Here is a 7,625-nt window from a genome sequence, read left to right on the forward strand (position 1 = left end):
CACTAAATTGTAAACTTTGAAGGGGTGAACTATATGCTATCCAATTACGATGCAATTGAGTCAAACTCAATTAAGCTGTTTCTGAAATACATAGCTGGGTTACAGCTGAGCACCCACTTTTGAGGACAGTGGACAAAAGCAAAGCTCCAAATGGATAACAGCCCCAGTCCTGCCCTGTGGCCTGGACTTGCCACTCAGGAAACAGAATCAGGGCCAGGGTCCCCATCTGGTTTCCCCTATTGAACCCCCCTCTGCAGGTGGTCACATCACAGTGTCAGGATCAGGGCAAGTTTCCTCCATCACAAGCAGACTAAAAGGGGATCCTTTCCCCACACCCACACCCACAGCCTGCCGACAACAGGTTGCTTTGTCAAAGCCCCACTCGGGAAGGCTGTGATCAGCAGAAGGGGTCATCCAGGTGGAGGGAGAGGAGAGAATCCTGTCTTAGAAACCTGGTGGCACTCAGCAGGCTGCAGACTCTGGGCTGGCCTCTCCAGCAGGAGCACATTAGCAGGCAGATCTGGCAAACCAGTTTTCTCTCCTCCTGGCAACCCCACCTCCTGCCTGATTTCTACCCCAAACCCTAATTAATAGGAATCCATATTTTCACACGGCTCTGGCAGTTTGAATATGCAAGTGCCCGTTCAATGCTCCGAAGACCCCCAGAGCACCCTTTCAGAGCACATGGCTCTATACAAGGGCTCCCCAACCGCAGCCGCTGTCTCGCTGTCCCCATCCTGAGAGCGTGGCAGCTGCGCTCCCCGCAGCCAGCAAAGTGGGTCCTGTGCACAGAAGACGTGCCTCAGCTCCCATCCGCCATCTGCCTGGTTGGTGGGTGCGCGCCTCCGCGCAGGCAGACAGACAGCTGCCCCTGACAATGGGGAGAACAGCAGCACTTCCTCAGCGCCTCTGCCAACAAGAAAAAAATTTCCTGCAGAAAGAATATGTGAAATTGCTGCAAATTTTGGATGCAACTGCTATTCTGCCTCCTTACAGCTAAATGATCACACTCAGTAGGATGGGTTCTGTTTAGCGACTGTAACAATTAGACACATTTATCCAGAATAAGACACTAACAAGGCTAAAAGACTATTGTCCTGGACAAAGAGTTCCTCTCATATGCTCTACCATAATAAATGATACCTTAAAAAAAAAAAAAAAAAAAGGCTCTTCCAAAACACTCTTTAAAGGAAAATGACTGTCACTAATTACCTTGTTGTGAGCACAAATAAAAATCACTTTCTTCAAAAATTCTAACTCTAAATAAATTACTCCAGTTGGAAAGATGTACTCAATTAATTCTCTATTAGGGATGTTGTAAAATCTAAGTGATTATTCTGCGGTGCTACATTATAAAGTTAGGCAGTGCCAGGAAAACATTTATCACTTAGCTAAGTAACTAGAGTATTTACTTAGACAAAGTTTCAAAAGTTAAAAAAAACAAAAACAAAAACAAAGACTCCAGGTTTATCTATACAAGTCAAGTTTCTAAGATAAGAAAAAAGAAACACACAAATGTAACTATAAAGGAAATTTCTCTTTTAAGGAAAAAAGCATCCAAATTTGCAAATGTGACTTCTTTGGATGCCTGCATAGTTATTACCCATCTGGGCTCAAGTGCACCTTTCCTGATCATCCCTGTGCTTTCGTCAATGGTTCAATGATACTGACACAGTTGTGAACTTTAGTTCTTTAGGTAAAATAACTCAGTTTTTTGGGCAAAGCGCTTCCTGAAAGATATGACACATAATCCAAAATGAGAAATTTTTCAGGATTGCTCTATTACAAATCTATCATTGCCAATTAGAATTGTGTCCAATGGTGAGTCAGAAGAAGCTTTTTCAGATTCTCATCTAACAATGGCTTAAATAAGATAGCTTATTTCTCCTGGATTTGAAGGAATATGAAAGCGGGAATCCAGAACTGGTTTGTTGGCTTCATGGCACAGGCTGGGATCTGTCTTCTCCTATTACCCTGCTATAAAATCCTCAACATGTTTCACTTCACAGTGCAAGACGGCTGCTCAAACTCCAGCCATCTTAACCACATTCCAGCCAGCCAAAGGAGGAATGGAAAATGAACATAACCACTTCCTTTAAGGACACTTCCTGGAAGTTGCATACATCAATGCACTGGCCAGACTTAGAGCCCTGGTAACTGCAAGAGGGATTGAGAGATACAGTCAGCATTCTAGGCATCCATGTGGCTAGCTATTCCTAAGGAGGAAGGGGAGAACAGAGACTGGGAACAAACAGCTGACCCTCTCACAGCATCTGAGAAGCAAACTGCTGCTAACCATGAGGGGCAGTCCTGTAGTAACTCTCAGTTTCATTACTACTGCTGGATGCAGGATGGTGCAGGACCTGAAGGAAAAGGGCCACCTGCAGACAGCAGGCTAACAGCTTTACCCACCAGACCAGAGAGTGGCAAGCTGCTGGTGGAAGACTGGATGGTAAGTTACTTAGGCTCTGGGGGCCATACAATCTCTGCTCCGTAGCACAAAGGGAGCCATCAATGGTGCATAAACAAATGGGAGCTGCTGTGTTCTAGTCAAACTTGACCCCAAAATGCCAACAACTGCGCCACACCGCTGGTGTCCTTATAGTTACTGATCACGTACCACTACCAAAAAATGTTTCAGCATACTCCCCGTGTTTCATGTTTCTTTATAAAACTGACATAATCCTGTACTAACATATGATGGATGTTCTATAACACACAGAAAACAAAATTTAAAAGGAGAGGTTTAAGACACAAATTTTCTTCCCGTGCTCCAAATGTCAGTCACCTTGTACAGCCCAATTGGGACAGCCACCATGGTCACTGGTCACCTTTCGTGGATGCTGTTTATTGAGCGCCACTCTGTGCCAACATTCAGCCTGACCCTCAGGACACAGTGAGCACGGGAGCCTAGAAAAAGAGGAGAGAAATTTCGGTGGGCACTGTGACGCACTGTCCTGAGTCTCCTTCCAGGAAGTACTGTTGCCCCAAATGTTAGGAGTGCCATGAGCAGAGAGCAGTCAGCTCCCTAGGGCCTGCTCAGCTGGAAAGAGAGACTCGCCCAAGGTCACGCCTCTGTCCAAGGACAGATCACGTGGTGATTTACATGTCATCTTGCCGCCAGCTCGGGAGAACTCTGCATGAAGGGCCATTTTGGCTCCAGAGCTCCCTGTGGGGTCCCTCGTGCCTCCCCTCATTCTCTGCCCATCGCTTTCTCTCCCCTTCCTTCCACAGGTATTGATCCCAAGAGGAATTGACTTGTGACAGACATGTTAGCAGCAACGCAATCAAGGGGGCCCCTGCTAGAATTCAGGGAGGGCACAGGTAACAGGGTACCCACGTTGGCCTGCAGCACCTCAGTCGATGTGTGTGGGGCCGGGGGGAGCAGGGAGAATGGTTTGGCAGAGGGAAGGTCATTCTTTGCAGGGGAGGTTTGACCTCAGACCAGTTCTTACCATTCTTGGTGTTTGCCAGGATGAGAGGAGAAAGAGAAGAGCATTCTGGGCAAAGGAAGGCGCGTGAGCAACGGCCTGCAAAACCACATGGCATGTTTGGAGAGCCTGCAAATTTCTGCAATGTCTGGACCACAGACAGCTCAAGAAGTAGATGGGGGCAGCTGATGGTGTCTCCAATGACAGTCTAATGAGTCTGGACCGTAAGCTCTAGGTTCTCGCTACACACCTGTTTCCTGGACCCAGAACAACTGTGTTGCCCAACAGCTTGTCAAAACCGCAGTAACTCAAGCCCCACCCCAGAACTACTGAATCCGAATTTGCATTTCAACAGGCTCCGCAGGTGATGTGTAGACAAGTAACATAGTTTGAATAGCAGGGTTCTAGGCCACTGGCACCCAAGTGCTGTGCACAAAACAATCCCCTAGGGGTGTGGGAAGAACACAGTAAAATATCTATTATTATTAGTCTTATTTAATCCTTTTTAAGTATATGTGTGCATACTTATATCCTATTTAACATATCAGTGCCATGCTACCTGTGTGTAATTTATAAACAAATATATACAACAGGGTTGCATGCTCAGAAATGTCTAGAGACCTCCAGTCTGAGCAACAGGAAGGCACAGAAGGCTTTCAGGCTGGGAGTGTCCCGATCAGATGTTCAGTTCGTCAGACGATCCTGACAGCAGTGTGGCAAATTGACTGGGGGAGGGCAGGACAGCAGATGGAGAGATCTGGTAGGTTTGTTTGTTTGTTTGGTTGGTTTTTTAATTAGCTTATTCCATTTGGCCAAGAAAGGTTTTTTTGTTTGTTTGTTTTTTTAAAGACTACTTTTTTAGAGCAGGTTTTAGGTACACAGCAAAACTGAGAAGAAGATGTAGAAGTTTTCCCTATTCCCCCTGCCCCAAACCTGGAACCTTCCACATTATCAAGGTCACTCATCAGAAAGGTTCATTTGTTACAACTGATGAACCTCTATGGACACATCGTTATCACCCAGAGTCCGTAGTTCACATTATGTTTCAGTCTTGGTGTTGTACATTCTATGAGTTTGGACAAATGTACAATGACATATGTCCATCATTATAATAGCCTACAGATTATTTTCACTGCCCTAAAAATCCTGTGTCCAGCCTATTCATCCCTCACCCAAACTCTCACCCCCTGACAACCACTGATCCTTTCACTGTCATCATAATTTTGCCTTTTCCAGAATTTCATATAGTTGGAACAACACAGTGTGTGATCTTTTCAGATTGGTAATATGCATTTAAGTTTCTTCCATGACTTCTCATGCTTGCTAGCTCATTTCTTTTTAGCACTGAACAATATTCCATTGTCTGGATGTACCATGGTTTATCGATCTATTCACCAAGGACATTGTGGTTGCTTCCAAGTTTGGGCAATTATGAATAAAGCTGCTGTATAAACATCTGTGTGCATGTTTATGTACAGACGTAAGTTTTCAATTCCATTGGCTAAATACCAGTGTGACTGCTGGATTGTATGAAAAGAGCATGTTTAGTTTTGTTACAAACCACCAAACCTTCTTCCCAGGTGGTATTTTGCATTTCTACCAGCAGTAAGTGAGTTCATGTTGCTTCACATCTTCACCGTTTGGTATTATTTTGGCCATTCTGATAGACGTATAGTGGTCTCTCACTTTAAGATTTTTTTTTTTTTTTTATTTGAGAGACAGAGATAGAAAGAGAGAGCACAAGTAGGGAGGAGAGGGAGAGGCAGGCTCCCCACTGAGCAGGGAGCCGTATGTGGGGCTCGATCCCAGGACCCTGGGATCATGACCTGAGCCGAGGGCAGACACTTAACCGACTGAGCTATCTAGGTGCCCCTCACTGTTGTTTTAATTCGCATTTCCCTGATGACATAAGATGTGGAGGATCTCTTCGCATGCCTATTTGCCATCTGCCTATCTTCTCTGATGAGGGGTCTACCCATTTCTTAATCTGCTTATGTGTTCTCTTGTCAACTTTAAGAGTTCTTTATATATTTTGAATAATAGTCCTTTATCAGATGTGACTTTTGCAAATATTTTTTCCCAGTCTGCAGCTTGTCTTCTCATTCTCTTAATGTCTTTCACAGAGCAGAAGTTTTTAATTTAATGAAGTCAGCTTATCAATCATTTCTTTCACAGTCATGCCTTTGGTGTCTTACCTAAAAAGGCATTGCCATACCCAAGGCCACTTAGGTTTTCTCCTATGTTATTTTTTAAGAGTTTTATAGTTTTGCATTTTAAATTTATATCTGTTCTATTCTGTGTTACATTTTGTGAAAGGTGTCAGATCTGTGTCCAGATTCAGTTTCTGTCTGTGGATGTCCAGGTGTTCTAGCACCATTTGTGGAAGAAAATACCTTAATTCCATTACATTGCCTTTGCTTCTTAAACCAAAGATGATTATTCTATTTATTCAGGTCTATTTCTGGGCTTTCAGTTCTCTTCCATTGATCTATTTATCTATTCTTTACAGTACCAAATTTCTTGATTATTGTAACTTTAGAGTAATTCTTGAAGTCAGGTAGCATCTTTCTTCCATCTTTAGTCTTCTCCTTCAATATTGTGTTGGCTACTCTGGGTCATTTGCTTTCCCATATATACTTTAGAATCAGTTTGCTGGTATCTATTAAATAACTTGCTTGGATTCTAACTGTTCAAGTTAATTAAGATGGGAACTATCATCTTAACAAAATTGAGTCTTCCTATCCATCAACGTGGAATATCTCTCCGTATACTCAGTTATTTGATTTTGTTCATCAGAATTGTGTAGTTTTCCTCACATAGAGCTATATGTTTTACTAGATTTATACCTAAGTATTACATTTTGGGGAGTGCTAATGTAAATTGTGCTTTCTATTTCAAATTCCATTGTTCATTGTTGGTAAATAGGAAGTGACTGACGTTTGTGTATTAACCTTGTATATTACAATCTTGATATAATCACGTATTAGTTCCAGGAGACTTTTTGTCAACTCTTTAGACATAATGAACTACAGAGATGACTATTCCTCTGCAAACAAAGACGATTTCATTGCTTTCTTCTCAATATATATACCTTTTATTTCCTTTTTTCACCTTATTGCATTAGCAGGGACTTCTGATACAATATTGAAAAGTTGTGGTAGGAGGGAATGTTCTTGCTTTGTATCTGGTCCTAGTGTGAAAATTTCAAGTTTCTACCATTAAATATGAGGTTAGTTATAGAGAGTCTTTATCTGGTTGAGGAAGTTCCCCTTTTATTCCTAGTTTACTGAGACCTCTTTTTACATACAATGAGTAGACCCGAAAACATGACCCATCAAGGGAAAGGAAGTTTTGGACTCTCAACGTTCATTTAGAGAAAGGAGTCCCTCAGAAGACCCCAGTGCTCTTTAATCACCTGCCAGCCTCCCAATGGGAGCAGGAGGACTTCTTTCATGCATGCTGGATCCCAGGATCCCGGGTTTTCCTTGGAAATCTGCCCTGAACTTCAATTTGCCTACTGAAGAGTCAAGTAGAAAGCACTGACCTGATTGTTCCATGCCATCATCGCTCTGTGATTTTGTGCCATCACCTCACCTTCTCCCTTCTCTGGGAGATCACTCCTGACCTGAGAGAGCTCTTCGATGCTGCTGTGCCCTAGTTTGAGAATGGCCAGCGGCAGCCAGAACCACCCCATGAAGCAATCCTACAGCACCAATCTCTGCCCCTGATGCTTCCCTCTTGAGAGAAGCTCAGACACGTTCAAGAATGAACGTACTCTCATCACTTAGATTAAGGGGACCAGGTTTCTTACCAGTTTCTTGCCCTATTTCACACACCAGCTTCCACACTGCTTTTCAATATTCTAAATGTTCCTAGGCTAAAAGTCAAAGATTAATCTAAACTGGGGTGATTAATCTAAAGATTAATCCAAAGATTAATCTAAACTAGGCTACAATACAGCCTAGAGACCCACCAATCAGAACGATGCTGGCTTATTGCACTACTGGGTATTTACCTCAAAGATACAAATGTAGTGATCCAAAGGGGCATGTGCACCCCAATGTTCATAGCAGCAATGTCCACAATAGCCAAACTATGGAAAGAGCCCACGAGTCCATCAACAGATGAATGGATAAAGAAGATGTGGAATATATATATATATGCATATATATATATATATATATATATATATAT

The sequence above is a fragment of the Enhydra lutris genome, unplaced genomic scaffold (assembly GCF_002288905.1).
Source record: "Enhydra lutris kenyoni isolate GAN:26980312 unplaced genomic scaffold, ASM228890v2 scaffoldscaffold1, whole genome shotgun sequence".
Taxonomy (NCBI): Eukaryota; Metazoa; Chordata; class Mammalia; order Carnivora; family Mustelidae; genus Enhydra; species Enhydra lutris.